This window comes from Diabrotica virgifera, chromosome 2 (genome assembly GCF_917563875.1).
Source record: "Diabrotica virgifera virgifera chromosome 2, PGI_DIABVI_V3a".
In the NCBI taxonomy this organism is placed as follows: Eukaryota; Metazoa; Arthropoda; class Insecta; order Coleoptera; family Chrysomelidae; genus Diabrotica; species Diabrotica virgifera.
Genome location: NC_065444.1, coordinates 168,863,677 through 168,880,151, shown reverse-complemented (window position 1 = coordinate 168,880,151; position 16,475 = coordinate 168,863,677). Strand labels below are relative to the sequence as shown.

General features: G+C 32.5%; 1 long non-coding RNA gene across 2 annotated transcripts; it reads left to right on the top strand.

The window, feature by feature from the left end:
* Positions 1-5,518: 5,518 nt before the first annotated feature.
* On the top strand, positions 5,519-9,387 carry LOC126879707 (uncharacterized). 2 transcript variants are annotated; one of them, XR_007696216.1, is made up of 4 exons: positions 5,519-5,769; positions 6,522-6,818; positions 7,572-7,730; positions 9,235-9,387. It is a non-coding gene; the product is annotated as an uncharacterized LOC126879707 (long non-coding RNA). The 2 variants fall into 2 exon arrangements; XR_007696215.1 differs by lacking the exon at positions 5,519-5,769 and having other exon boundaries at positions 6,122-6,818.
* The last annotated feature ends 7,088 nt before the right edge of the window (positions 9,388-16,475 follow it).

Here is a 16,475-nt window from a genome sequence, read left to right as displayed (position 1 = left end):
ACTGAATCGAAAGCCTTTGTGTCATTTAGCCATTTTATTAATCTATGAAACGGAGCATCATTGGTAGGTCTATTGTACTCCCTCGCTTTTTCTATTATATGTCTGGGGTTTAATATCTGCTCAAGCGTTCCTTTCCCTGCTATGAATCCGCATTGTTCTTCGGCTATCTCTGGAAATGAAAAAAGGTCTTTAGTTCTTTGAAAAACACTACAAATACCTATACTATGTAATGCTTTTGTCTAGTAGCGTCTAATTACTTCATGCTCTTAATAAATAGTAGCATATACTCAGGGGCGTCATTTGGGCGTCCAGGGGGGGGGGGGCATTTGCCCCCCCCCCCTGGCCCTAAAAAATGACTGAAATTTACAAAAAATACATCAATATTCATCATAACATCATATATAATGTATTGTATATATAGTGCTTGCCCCCCCCCAAACAAAATTTCAAATGACGCTCCTGCATATACTGATAAAATCAATGAGATAAAAAAGGGTGATGACAGCTTCTAACCAACCTAATTTCTGATAAAACTGGCCCTTAAAAAAAACTATAATTCATGTCACAAATTTGACACACCCTGTACCTATTTATGTACTAAGGGAAGAACATAAAAGTTTCAAAACTGGTACGTCTTCCATATCAGGAGATATTTGTACCATTGAGTCACAAGAAGAATAGTATTCTTCTTTGAGCCTATGTAAAGTTGACACCATTTATCTATCGCCCGTCGGCAAATTCAAACAAAAATATAACTCCAGACCATCGTTTACCACCTTTAGTCCAGACAAATTAATATATGTATTTAATATATATTTTAACACCAAAAATGAGATGTTTTAATCAAATATTGCTTAAAATATAATGTGCAGAATAATTTTGAATTACGTTCCGCTAATGAACTTGCTTTTTTGTCCTTAAAACTAAAAAAAGTTTGGTCTGGAGTTAAGTATCTAAAGGACTGGACTTCCAAATTTTTAGTTTAGTTGTATCTTTGCAATGAGCTTGTTTCTCGATAAAAATTAGATGTGTATTGTGCATTGCTTCAATTTTGAGTTGTGTTGAAATTTCGTTGAGTAGTTATAATATTTGTAGTATTTATTGTTGTTTGTTTTTTTTAAACTGTCTATTTGTGTATAAAGAAAATGTTTAGACGGTGGGAAAAATCACCTACAGTTTTACGTGCATGGGAGTAAGAGGACCCAAGTAGTAGTAGAGAAAGTGTAGTAGTCAACAATCTTTGTGATACAAAAAACAATGACACTGAAACTGTACCTGTAGAAAAGTGTTCAAGACTTCCAAAGAAAATGATTGTTTTGAATGAGCAATTTAAGAGAATTTGTATGAACTTTACAAAAATCTTCAAAATGATCCTGAAAATAGTTGTAAAGGCAGTATTATAAGAAAAGCGGCCTTTCTAACAGGAATTCCTAATTCTACCATGCGCGACATCGTAAAAAGTGGTGTTAAAAAGAGAAAAACAAGATCGGATGCTGGAAAACCTAAACAAATTAATATCGTGACTACTAAATGTTTAAGGAATTTGGTTTACGAGGAATACAAAAAAAAATGTAATACCAACAATTGATATTATATACACCAAGCTTGTAGCGATGGGAAGAAGCTGCCCTAAAACCTCTTTACGTAGACGGCCGAAAAAACTTGGGTTAAAATACAAAATCTTGATAAGCGGATGGCTATTATGGAAAGTAAGAGGATAGTACACTGGTGATATTTTTTTTACATTTCACTTTTAACCATTTATTGTTTTTTCTCTGATTCTGGCCTTGGTTTAGAACTAGAACCTTTAGCCACGTAATTGTATAACTTATCACTAACTCAGGTGAAATGTGTAGTGTGTGTGTTGAGTAAGTGTCTTGTTACTTTGCAAAGTCGACGTCATTGTCTTTGCAAAGAGATGCTAATTGTATCCGAACGTCTGCGGTCCCTCCGGTGAGTACCGATCCCACAAGGACAGAAACTATTTTCATTTATTAATTTATAATAAATGAAAAAATTCCTTACCCTGGTGAGATTCGAACTCACTACTATTCGGAACTTTCGATCCAAAGGTTAGGCGCTCTTACCACTGAACTACAGAGGGGGTATTTAACCATTTAAAAAACAAAGAAATATAAGGTTTTGTTTGTTTTTCCAAAATCAGATTTTCTGATCTTTGACTATAATATACACATTATATTGTTATTTTATGATTTAATACTTGTATCAAAAAATTTGTGTCTGTGAAACAACAAATATGTATCGCGATACGTCCCTGGACATCGGTTACTCGAATTTCATAACATACAAAAATATTATCTGTTTGAATTTGCCGACGGACGAAATATCGATGGACCCGACTTTACCAAGTTTCAGTAAAGTGGGATCCCCTCTAACTGAAGTATAATGGAAAATAAGTGACTACCTAATCACCTAATTAACATAACAAGAAATATGTATGATAAAAACTCAGCCAAAGTTAAACTGCACGGAATATATCCAAATGCGTTCAAAACAAAGAAAAAGACCTAGAGAGGATTGCATGCTATCACCATTATTATATATAACATAATAATATTGTAAAATGTTAAGTATAACGTTGAGTATAATGAGGAAAGTACTAGATACTAGACGAATGGTATGGAGAAATCACTATAGGAGACAAGAAACAGTAACCTGCGATACGCAGATGACACACTTAAACACGCAGCGAGTGAAGTCGAAATGATTACAATCATCGAACGACTAAGCAGGATAAGCAAAGAATTCGAGCTTCAGATCAACACCGAAAAACGAAAAGCAATGATCGTAGACACGACAATTATATCTATAATTATAATCTAATACTAGACAGATTTTTATACTTGGGCTCTCTGATTACCAATACTGACAGTTGCTCCTCAGAAATCAAGGTTATGTAGACTAGCAATGGGCCGAACCGCAACAGCCAAATTAATTAAAACATGGGCCCGTATTACGTACACTCGATACGCATCGTATCCGCCATGTTTTACCGTAGCGCCTTATGGGAAAACATGGCGGATACGATTCGTATCGAGTGTTCGTAATCCGGGCCCTGGTCACCGATGCACCTGGTGGCGATTTTACAAAATATACCCACTCTCAGCACAAGCTGCGCCTCCTACCCATTCGCCATCCAGAACTGTAAAGCGTCGTTCAAACACAACGACAAGTCACAGCAACTAGTTGTGATGACAAGTTGAAACGCTGTTTAGACGCTGCGATTCAATGCGATACCACCTTCAACCCAACTCCAACTTTGATAAGTTGTGCGATGCACCGTTTACACACAATGATAAGTTGCAACAACTCGATTGACCTTGATAAGTTGTTTGATTTATCGCTGTGTTTAAACGATCCTTAAGAATCCTACCCCCTCTCAACACATCTTTTAAATATACCCGATTCCAGCACATTTGGTACAATTTGAACCTTTTAACAAACTATATTATGCAGTAATCCTGAGTGTGGTCTTCAGTTTGTTGGTGGTCATCGTTTACCTAAATACGTATGAAAAATGTATTTCGATGTTCTTTTAAATAAGATATTTGAAATTAAAAATTACACTAAATTTTCTCTTTTTTGCCCCTGTAATTTATTAAAATAAACATTATAGAAGTTTTCAGGGACTTTCGGTTTTCGGTAATAATGTAATCTTTTATTCTGTGTTTAAATTTTTCAAAAATACTAATTAGTTTTCTTAGCATTCGAAAAAAAATTAATGCATTTAAAGAGCATCACAAGCAAATTTTGCGCCTACCCACTAAAATTATTTTTATCTGTAAGTTTTAGTGTACCTACGTTTTAATGCAGGTTAATGAATAAAACATTTATCAAATCATAAAACTACATTATTATTCTCTCCGAGATTTCCTCTTTGGGTGAATTGAGTAAAATGTGTTGATATCGGTTAGGGATACTTACAGTTCTGAATGACGTATGCGTAGTAAGCGGATCTTGTGCTAAGAGCGCTTATTTTTCTAAAATCGCCACCTGGTGACCAAGATGGGCATTCTTTCCTAAAATTTTGTGAAAAACCGATACAAAATCAGTGCAAACTGAAACTAGTTGGAGATTTTCTATATCGCTGAAAGCGAAATAACATGTCGGCGATGGTCTCCAAGGCACCTGATGAGCAAGACCAACACTGATGTATCGATTTTTCTTAAAACTACTGTAGACCAGTCTCCCTTGAACAACAGGTGTCTCGTAGATCATCAACGACATAATATTAGTTTTTAGTGATCCCAAAAACCTCTGAGTAACTAGCTTGCACTAATTTTGTATCAAATTTCTACAAACCTAGTGCAGGAGACGAGGCCGGCCGTGGTGCCGGCCTCGTCTCCTGGAGTTATAGTTGTTATAATAGGCCAGGCTAATAAGACAAAAATATACCCTGTTCGTGACACTTCAGCAGCCAGGGTACTGAAGCATTTTTTCGACAAGTAATACCTATAGGAACAAATTGTAACTATTTCCTGCGTAGGATCTGGCGGCCATTTTTATTTATAAACAATTAACTGTCAAAAAATGGCATTTTTCCCTTTTTCTTCAAATCAATGGAAAACAGTGAAACTTATGATTTTTTTAGTACAAATATTTTTGAGATTATGGAAAAAGCTTTAAAATGACATATTACAAAGTTTGATTTATTGTTAATATAATTGCGAAATAAGGTCGGAATTGCAAAAAAAATTATTTTTGCAATAACTGTTGTAAAAATTAGTGTACAGGTTTGAAATTTTTGTCTAATGAGGGTTCTTTTGTGCTTAATTTGTGATAAAAATTTCAAAGCGATTCATTCAATTATTTAAATTTTATTCGAATTATTTATCTCAGAGAGCATTTTTTTTGCAATAACATAAGTCAGGAAAAAATGACGAGAACCATTTCACAGATGTCAAATGGAAGAGCATGAGCTATATTTTCAACTTGGTTTAAAAAAAGTGAAAATAAATAGTACATTATTTACCGGGTAGGAAAAGCTTAACATTCCTGGACGACTGTGAAGATTGCTAAGTCGAGGCGCAAGCCGAGACTTAGCAACACAGAGTCCAGGAATGTGGCTTTTCCTACGAGGTAAACATACTATTTTTCCGCAAATCGTTTAAAATTCGACAGATATTGATTGATTTAAAAAAAAAAACGCGATAATTTTATTCCCAAATAAATGGTGCTTTGAAATCTTATATATAAAAATCTATTGCTGTGCGTTAGTCTCGCTAAAACTCGAGAATGTGTGGACCGATTTGAATAATTTTGATATTGAATTATTTGTGGAAGTTCAGGGAAGGTTTATACGGTTTTATATTGTCATTTTAGTAGCCACCAAAATTTTTACAGCTATATGTATAAAATGCTCTTTTTACAGTGTTTGTTGCCATACTCCTCCGAAACGACTTGACCGATTTTTATGAAATTTTGCAAGTGTACTCGACCGGACCGGGAGTAGGTCGTTATCTATATTTCATACCCGTGCGTCTTAAGGGGGCTTGCCACCCTTATATTTATTTCTATTTTTTCAGACAAACTCTTTTTTTTTAATTGCATATGATGTGGAACGTAAAGATACATACAACCCTAAATTTTCACTTTTCTATCACTAACCGTTATTTTTTAATGGCCATTTAAATATTTTACATCTATATAAACAAAAGAAAGTCGTGACAGTTACCAACACATAACTCGAGAACGACTGAACAGATTTTTATGAAATTTTCCACGTGTATTTGACCGGACCGAGAATAGGTTGTTATGTATTTTTCATATGCGTACGTCGTAACGGGGGCTGCCCCCCTAAAATATTTTTTTATTTTTTTGATCAAACTGTTTTTTCTTAATTTTATGTGATGTGGAAGGCAAAGGTAAATACAACCCTAAATTTTCACTTTTCTATCTTCTACCGTTATTTTTTAATAGCCATCTAAAGTTTTGCATCTTATATATAAAAATCTATTGCTGTGCGTTAGTCTCGCTAAAACTCGAGAATGTGTGGACCGATTTGGCTAATTTTGATATTGAATTATTTGTGGAAGTTCAGGGAAGGTTATACGGTTTTATATTGTCATTTTAGTAGCCACCAAAATTTTTACAGCTATATGTATAAAATGCTCTTTTTACAGTGTTTGTTGCCATACTCCTCCGAAACGACTTAACCGATTTTTATGAAATTTTGCAAGTGTACTCGACCGGACCGGGAGTAGGTCGTTATCTATATTTCATACCCGTGCGTCTTAAGGGGGCCTGCCACCCTTATATTTATTTCTATTTTTTCAGACAAACTCTTTTTTTTTTAATTGCATATTATGTGTAACGTAAAGATACATACAACCCTAAATTTTCACTTTTCTATCACTAACCGTTATTTTTTAATGGCCATTTAAATATTTTACATCTATATAAACAAAAGAAAGTCGTGACAGTTACCAACACATAACTCGAAAACGACTGAATAGATTTTTATGAAATTTTCCACGTGTATTTGACCGGACCGAGAATAGGTTGTTATGTATTTTTCATATCCGTACGTCGTAACGGGGGCTGCCCCCCTAAAATATTTTTTTATTTTTTTGATCAAACTGTTTTTTCTTAATTTTATGTGATGTGGAAGGCAAAGGTAAATACAACCCTAAATTTTCACTTTTCTATCTTCGACCGTTATTTTTTAATAGCCATCTAAAGTTTTGCATCTTATATATAAAAATCTATTGCTGTGCGTTAGTCTCGCTAAAACTCGAGAATGTGTGGACCGATTTGGCTAATTTTGGTATTGAATTATTTGTGGAAGTTCAGGGAAGGTTTATACGGTTTTATATTGTCACTTTAGTAGCCACCAAAATTTTTACAGCTATATGTATAAAATGCTCTTTTTACAGTGTTTGTTGCCATACTCCTCCGAAACGACTTGACCGATTTTTATGAAATTTTGTAAGTGTACTCGACCGGACCGGGAGTAGGTCGTTATCTATATTTCATACCCGTGCGTCTTAAGGGGGCTTGCCACCCTTATATTTATTTCTATTTTTTCAGACAAACTCTTTTTTTTTTAATTGCATATGATGTGGAACGTAAAGATACATACAACCCTAAATTTTCACTTTTCTATCACTAACCGTGATTTTTTAATGGCCATTTAAATATTTTACATCTATATAAACAAAAGAAAGTCGTGAGAGTTACCAACACATAACTCGAGAACGACTGAATAGATTTTTATGAAATTTTCCACGTGTATTTGACCGGACCGAGAATAGGTTGTTATGTATTTTTCATATCCGTACGTCGTAACGGGGGCTGCCCCCCTAAAATATTTTTTTATTTTTTTGATCAAACTGTTTTTTCTTAATTTTATGTGATGTGGAAGGCAAAGGTAAATACAACCCTAAATTTTCACTTTTCTAACTTCGACCGTTATTTTTTAATAGCCATCTAAAGTTTTGCATCTTATATATAAAAATCTATTGCTGTGCGTTAGTCTCGCTAAAACTCGAGAATGTGTGGACCGATTTGGCTAATTTTGATATTGAATTATTTGTGGAAGTTCAGGGAAGGTTTATACGGTTTTATATTGTCATTTTAGTAGCCACCAAAATTTTTACAGCTATATGTATAAAATGCTCTTTTTACAGTGTTTGTTGCCATACTCCTCCGAAACGACTTGACCGATTTTTATGAAAGTTTGCAAGTGTACTCGACCGGACCGGGAGTAGGTCGTTATATATATTTCATACCCGTGCGTCTTAAGGGGGCTTGCCACCCTTATATTTATTTCTATTTTTTCAGACAAACTCTTTTTTTTTAATTGCATATGATGTGGAACGTAAAGATACATACAACCCTAAATTTTCACTTTTCTATCACTAACCGTTATTTTTTAATGGCCATTTAAATATTTTACATCTATATAAACAAAAGAAAGTCGTGACAGTTACCAACACATAACTCGAGAACGACTGAACAGATTTTTATGAAATTTTCCACGTGTATTTGACCGGACCGAGAATAGGTTGTTATGTATTTTTCATATGCGTACGTCGTAACGGGGGCTGCCCCCCTAAAATATTTTTTTATTTTTTTGATCAAACTGTTTTTTCTTAATTTTATGTGATGTGGAAGGCAAAGGTAAATACAACCCTAAATTTTCACTTTTCTATCTTCTACCGTTATTTTTTAATAGCCATCTAAAGTTTTGCATCTTATATATAAAAATCTATTGCTGTGCGTTAGTCTCGCTAAAACTCGAGAATGTGTGGACCGATTTGGCTAATTTTGATATTGAATTATTTGTGGAAGTTCAGGGAAGGTTATACGGTTTTATATTGTCATTTTAGTAGCCACCAAAATTTTTACAGCTATATGTATAAAATGCTCTTTTTACAGTGTTTGTTGCCATACTCCTCCGAAACGACTTAACCGATTTTTATGAAATTTTGCAAGTGTACTCGACCGGACCGGGAGTAGGTCGTTATCTATATTTCATACCCGTGCGTCTTAAGGGGGCCTGCCACCCTTATATTTATTTCTATTTTTTCAGACAAACTCTTTTTTTTTTAATTGCATATTATGTGTAACGTAAAGATACATACAACCCTAAATTTTCACTTTTCTATCACTAACCGTTATTTTTTAATGGCCATTTAAATATTTTACATCTATATAAACAAAAGAAAGTCGTGACAGTTACCAACACATAACTCGAAAACGACTGAATAGATTTTTATGAAATTTTCCACGTGTATTTGACCGGACCGAGAATAGGTTGTTATGTATTTTTCATATCCGTACGTCGTAACGGGGGCTGCCCCCCTAAAATATTTTTTTATTTTTTTGATCAAACTGTTTTTTCTTAATTTTATGTGATGTGGAAGGCAAAGGTAAATACAACCCTAAATTTTCACTTTTCTATCTTCGACCGTTATTTTTTAATAGCCATCTAAAGTTTTGCATCTTATATATAAAAATCTATTGCTGTGCGTTAGTCTCGCTAAAACTCGAGAATGTGTGGACCGATTTGGCTAATTTTGGTATTGAATTATTTGTGGAAGTTCAGGGAAGGTTTATACGGTTTTATATTGTCACTTTAGTAGCCACCAAAATTTTTACAGCTATATGTATAAAATGCTCTTTTTACAGTGTTTGTTGCCATACTCCTCCGAAACGACTTGACCGATTTTTATGAAATTTTGTAAGTGTACTCGACCGGACCGGGAGTAGGTCGTTATCTATATTTCATACCCGTGCGTCTTAAGGGGGCTTGCCACCCTTATATTTATTTCTATTTTTTCAGACAAACTCTTTTTTTTTTAATTGCATATGATGTGGAACGTAAAGATACATACAACCCTAAATTTTCACTTTTCTATCACTAACCGTGATTTTTTAATGGCCATTTAAATATTTTACATCTATATAAACAAAAGAAAGTCGTGAGAGTTACCAACACATAACTCGAGAACGACTGAATAGATTTTTATGAAATTTTCCACGTGTATTTGACCGGACCGAGAATAGGTTGTTATGTATTTTTCATATCCGTACGTCGTAACGGGGGCTGCCCCCCTAAAATATTTTTTTATTTTTTTGATCAAACTGTTTTTTCTTAATTTTATGTGATGTGGAAGGCAAAGGTAAATACAACCCTAAATTTTCACTTTTCTAACTTCGACCGTTATTTTTTAATAGCCATCTAAAGTTTTGCATCTTATATATAAAAATCTATTGCTGTGCGTTAGTCTCGCTAAAACTCGAGAATGTGTGGACCGATTTGGCTAATTTTGATATTGAATTATTTGTGGAAGTTCAGGGAAGGTTTATACGGTTTTATATTGTCATTTTAGTAGCCACCAAAATTTTTACAGCTATATGTATAAAATGCTCTTTTTACAGTGTTTGTTGCCATACTCCTCCGAAACGACTTGACCGATTTTTATGAAAGTTTGCAAGTGTACTCGACCGGACCGGGAGTAGGTCGTTATATATATTTCATACCCGTGCGTCTTAAGGGGGCTTGCCACCCTTATATTTATTTCTATTTTTTCAGACAAACTCTTTTTTTTTAATTGCATATGATGTGGAACGTAAAGATACATATAACCCTAAATTTTTACTTTTCTGTCACTAACCGTTATTTTTTAATGGCCATTTAAATATTTTACATCTATATAAACAAAAGAAAGTCGTGACAGTTACCAACACATAACTCGAGAACGACTGAATAGATTTTTATGAAATTTTCCACGTGTATTTGACCGGATCGAGAATAGGTTGTTATGTATTTTTCATATCCGTACGTCGTAACGGGGGCTGCCCCCCTAAAATATTTTTTTATTTTTTTGATCAAACGGTTTTTTCTTAATTTTATGTGATGTGGAAGGCAAAGTTAAATACAACCCTAAATTTTCACTTTTCTATCTTCAACCGTTATTTTTTAATAGCCATCTAAAGTTTTGCATCTTATATATAAAAATCTATTGCTGTGCGTTAGTCTCGCTAAAACTCGAGAATGTGTGGACCGATTTGGCTAATTTTGATGTTGAATTATTTGTGGAAGTTCAGGGAAGGTTTATACGGTTTTATATTGTCATTTTAGTAGCCACCAAAATTTTTACAGCTATATGTATAAAATGCTCTTTTTACAGTGTTTGTTGCCATACTCCTCCGAAACGACTTGACCGATTTTTATGAAAGTTTGCAAGTGTACTCGACCGGACCGGAAGTAGGTTTATGTCTATATTTTATACCTCTACGTCATAGAGGGGTTGCGTGTGACGTCATAACTCTCGCAATAATGACGTGAAATATACGAAATTAATTCGGTGTACTCCTTGCTCCGAACAGAACCTTACTAAATTTTTTTTCTAGCTCAATCGGTGTCCAAAATACAATATCTTAAGCCTTAGAAATATTCTGAGGACAGAAGAAGAACGAGCAACAAATTTCATCGAAGAAAAGTGCAACTGTTTAAATTTTGGACTTAATTTGGGCAAAATATGAATTTCTTAATTTTTCGAAACTTAAAAAAAATATCTCTACCGAACTTTTCTGACGAACGGCAAGCAGAAGAAAAGTTCTGAGCACACGAAAAGAACAAGTAGCAAATTATAACATTTTATTTAATTTTAATTAATTTTGTTTCATTTTATTAAATTTTAATTATTTTTATTAGATACTATTAATTTTTTTAAATTTATTATTTTTTTAAAATTATTTATTATTTTTATTTAAGTTTATTCAGTTTTATTTATTTTTATTAACTTTTATTCAATTTTATGAAATTTTGTTTTATTTTATTTAATGATATTTAATTTTAATTTTATTTTATTTTTCAACACCTATATAGTTGGACAACTCCGAACCCAATTATAAATACAGGGTTGTTTTGAATGTAAATAAAATAAAGCTGTTATATTCATTATAAGAAAAACAAATTTAAGATTGCAACTGTTGCACTGCAAACTTTTTCTAACTAAACTTTATTACTTCAAACATTATGTGTAATTCATTAAAAATAATAATAAAAACTCATTCACATCGAGCATTTTTTGTTTATTAATTACGAATTCCTTTTGTTTATTTTAAGTTTATTGTTTACAAAAGTTTGTTCTTATCTATTGAGGCAGTACGAAGTCTGCCGGGTCAGCTAGTTCCTAATAAAATTACTTGGGTTACTATGGAAACGTATTGAGGTTGAATTGTCAAACTTGACGCTTATAAATAGAACACTAACAACTGTACGGAAATATCATTTCCTTACAGTAAGGAAATGACATTTCCTTACAGTAAGGAAGTCCTGACTTTTTCTTCAAGAAATTTTGACAGGAATGTCAAAATTTCCTGGCGATTTGCGGAAAATGCATTTATTAGTAATAAATAATTATGCAAAAGTATCGTAAATCTTTCCTTATAAATTTTTGGATAACTTTTTCCTAAAAAATTAACTTTTTTACCCTGTTTTAAGTGCACAGCTACCAAGTAATGTTATTTAAATCATAATTGATAAAAAATTGTAATAAATATATATAATTTCTTATATAACAAAATAAAAAGTTTATTAAGAAAGCTTTACGATACTTTTGCATAATTATTTATTACTAATAAATTCATTTTTTATTCGCTTTTTTTAAACCAAGTTGAAAATATAGCTCATGCTCTTTCATTTGACATCTGTGGAATGGTTCTAACGTCATGTTTTTCTGACTTATGTTATTGAAAAAAAAATGCTCTCTGGGAAAAACAATTTGAATAAAATTTAAACAATTGAATGAATCGCTTTGAAATTTTTATCACATATTAATCACCAAAGACCCCTTATATGACAAAAATTTCAAAGCGGTACACTAATTTTTGCAATAGATATTGCGAAATTAATCTTTTTTGCAATTCCGACCTTGTTTCGCAATTATATTAACAATAAATGAGTATATAAAACTTTGTAATACGTCATTTTAAAGCTGTTTCCATAATCTCAAAGATATTTGTACTAAAAAAACCAAAGGTTTCACTGTTTTCCATTGATTTGAAAAAAAAAAGGGAAAAATGCCATTTTTGACGCTTAATTGTTTATAAATAAAAATGGCCGCCAGATCCTACGCAGGAAATAGTTACAATTTGCTCTTATAGGTATTACCTGTCGAAAAAATGCTTCAGTACCCTGGCTGCTCGAGTGTCATGAGAAAAACCTTATTATCCTGGACTATAAGTAGGTATAAAGGTGTAGAGTGCATCTAATATAATCGTCGTCGTATATTCGTGATAAGCAACCCCAATAACGAACCGAATAATGACTGCACACTACACTGATTTTGTATCTAATTTTCACAAAACTCCAGGATCGGAGATCCGTCCTGATTACCAGGTGCGTCGGAGACCATCGCCATCATGACATTCGTAAGCAACGCCTAGGTGCCTAGGATACCATCGCCGTCATGACATTGGTGTTGAGCGAGCCCAAAAGCAAAAACTCCCGAGTAGTGATAATTGGACACCCCCATCGAACAAGGTTGTAATAACTCATTTTTAGCGATTTCACAGAAGATGCATAAAACGAAAAATTAAATTTTTAAAAATTTGTAGCGAAATGGTTAGACTCTTTTACACTGATGCGATATGATCTTTATAACATAATAAGGGATTACTGTGAGATGTATGTTTTGTAATTTTATTAACTATTGAAAAGCTTGAGTTTGATTGAGATACAACCTTAAGAATAAAGATGATTCTTCGTAGAAAAAGGTTGTAACTTGCCTAACAGCCATTTTACACTCTCCGTGTTAATTATTTTTCCAGTTTTACTATTAAAAGGTTGTATGTTTAGAGTCATCGGCAATATAGATAGGAGAAAATTAGTTTTTATGGTATATTTTAACAAAATATCAACTCATAGTTTTCACAACTTTAATTGGAAATTATAAATTTTACAATAACAATAATATTCTATCACTATGAAGAATCTCTTCTATCACATGTTATAAAATATCTCAAATTTTTCGCATTTCTATTGCGTATCTGTAAATATTTAATTTTAGACCATTTTGCTTTATTACTTTACTCTTTTACTATTAACATCTACTTCAAAATTAACATGTGTGTCCTTAAATAGGTTAAAATTTAGAATTTGCTTCTGATTTATTTCAGTTACGGATTAAGGCTTGCCTGATGCTTTGGCACATCGTATCATGGTTATCCATTGGTCTGGAGCATATACGACTTGTTTTTTCCGTTTTTCTATAAGGGCATGCATTGAATCACCCTCGGTTTGGAATGTGCTATTTCAAAAAAATACATTAAATATTAAACTTTTTTTACTACATAGAAGTATGTAGCAAAAGCTATTCTATGTTGATTTTGTCCACCGCAACTACCAAAAAGGAAAAAAAGCCCGCAAATCCAATTTCGATAAATTGACTTATGAGATGCAGCATATGTTTGATTACTTTATAAATTAAAAATACGTGCAACAAAGTTGTAACTCATTTAAAAACCTTGTTAATCGTCAAGTATAAAGAAAGTAAATATTTAACATAGGGAGTATTCAGTGTTACTGCACTTTTCACGCTAAAATGCGTTAAAATGGCACACGTAACTTAAAATACAACTTCTTATTAGCCAAACTATTGAGAATTTAACTATGTCGTTTATATTTATGTGTGCGCAATTTTTTGCTGAATTCGCGTATGTTGAAATCTGAAAAAAGATGTAACTTGAGTTACAGCCCCGTTCGATGAGGGTGTCGAATTGAACTCATTTGATTCAATTATTTCCGAATTATGAATTTATCATTTTTCATCACTTTTTTGTTCACAAAGTTTCTTACAAATCGAATGGTCACATTATTATAATATAAATTCTCGAAATATTCCTTATAAATATTCTCCAAGCCGGTTCTGCTTATTTACCGATTCTTTCAGACTCAATTTCAGCAAATTAGTCTATTATAGATAAAAAATTAGTAGCTACTCTTCTTTTAACTCTTTATTAACACTTAAAATGTGTTTTAAATGGGAGGTTGTGCTATCGTATGACCCAGCGTAAAGAATATAATTATGAAATGTTCATCTGTGTGGGTGGTGGGGGCCGCTCCCTATTTGTTTCTAGTGATGTAATACGATACAGTCACAAGACAAGTCCTTTTAATACTGACAATACCGTACTGGTCCGAAAATATACATGATCATTACTGACAGTGCTTACCATCATAATTCAATAAATTTAATACTCATTTCAATAATCTTTTGCACATTTACACAAACAATAATAGTAATATTGTAGGTGTCCTTGGATTTTAAAGAGTCCTGCCAAAGAAAAACATATCCGTATCAAATCTAATGTTCCTAAAGTTTTTTTTTACATTAACTGGTACATTTTTGGGAATAAACCACAATAATTACAATAATCATAATTTTAATTATTAAAACTATTTTCATTTTCACGTTTCGATTTCCCACTGGGAAACCTTGCTCCAAAGTGTACTTTGTGTCCTTAAGTAAAGTAAAAATAATGTTTATATCTCTTTGCTTGAAACCCTTATAAACACATTAATGTACAATTTTTTAAAGAAAATTATAACTTCAAACCGGTATAACCATAAAACAAATGGAGATAAAGTAATTTAACAAACTCTTTTTGGAAGCTTATTAATCAAGCTTTAAAATGAGACCTTCTAAGACTCGTTTTCTTGCGTAGAAGCCGAGTTACGATCGATAAAGCTTCGAAAAATACTTATTGTGCAATTTTCAATTTGCATTGTGCACCAATTTTACGATATCTTGAGTTGTAATTCTTTGATTTAAGGGGTTACATAGGTCTTGCAGGTAAAAAAAGTGACTTTAAAAAAAATTATATCTCGAAAACTAAAAATTATTTTTATTTATAATTGAAACATGTAAAAGTATAGTACTTAAGGTACTCTCAAAAAAATTTTCAGTCAAAAATATTCATTTTTGTAGAGTTGACTGCAATTTTTCGACAACAGCCCTTTTTTGCGGTGGGCAGCATGCATAACTAAGTCCAGTCTCATCTGAAATCAAAAAATCAAAAAGGTTCTTGTAGTTTATACCTCTGGCTAGTGAATAAGGAATTTTTATTAGGTGAAGTTGTTTTTGTTTAAAAAAAAACTACTTTAAAAATGGTCATTTTTGAAAAAAAAATGAGAAAAATTAGGGTCGAAAATGTGTTTAAACTTATGTAAAATCTTCAAATTTCATTTTTTTAATTCCTTCGTTCATTCACTAGCCAGAGGTATAAACTACAAGAACCTTTTTGATTTTTTGATTTCAGATGAGACTGGACTTAGTTATGCTACCCACCGCAAAAAAAGAGCTGTTGTCTAAAAATTGCAGTCAACTCTACAAAAATAAATATTTTTGGCTAAAAATTTTTTTGGGGATACCTTAAGTACTATACTTTTACATGTTCCAATTATAAATAAAAATAATTTTTAGTTTTCGAGATATAATTTTTTTAAAAAGTCACTTTTTTTACCCGCAAGACCTATGTAACCCCTTAAGTTTATTAAACGTTTTTTTCTTCGTTTTTTATTAAGGAACAAATTTTATTTGAAAGGTATTTTTTTTACCTCTTTTAGGTTATGAGCCAGAGCTTTATAAACAATTATATTGTTTATAACAATTTTTTGACCTTCCGGATTGAAATCCACCCTCGAAATTCGTAATCAGCAGCCAAAAATCCATAAGAAATCGTTGAGTTTGTCCATCAGAATTAAAAAGGACACGGTGACCCCTCTGGCGCCTGGACTAATTTTTTTGATAAAGACTGGTAAATTTTCTAGGTTGCCCGCAAATACTATAGTGTCATCTGCTTATCTGGTATTACTCCACGCATGATTTTCAAATATTCGGTGTGTTCACCTTCAACTCTAAGATTTGCGTTCTGATTCCAGTAGAGGATTTTAATTATTATTTTCAGATTAATACTATGTTTTGACCTACGTAACATAT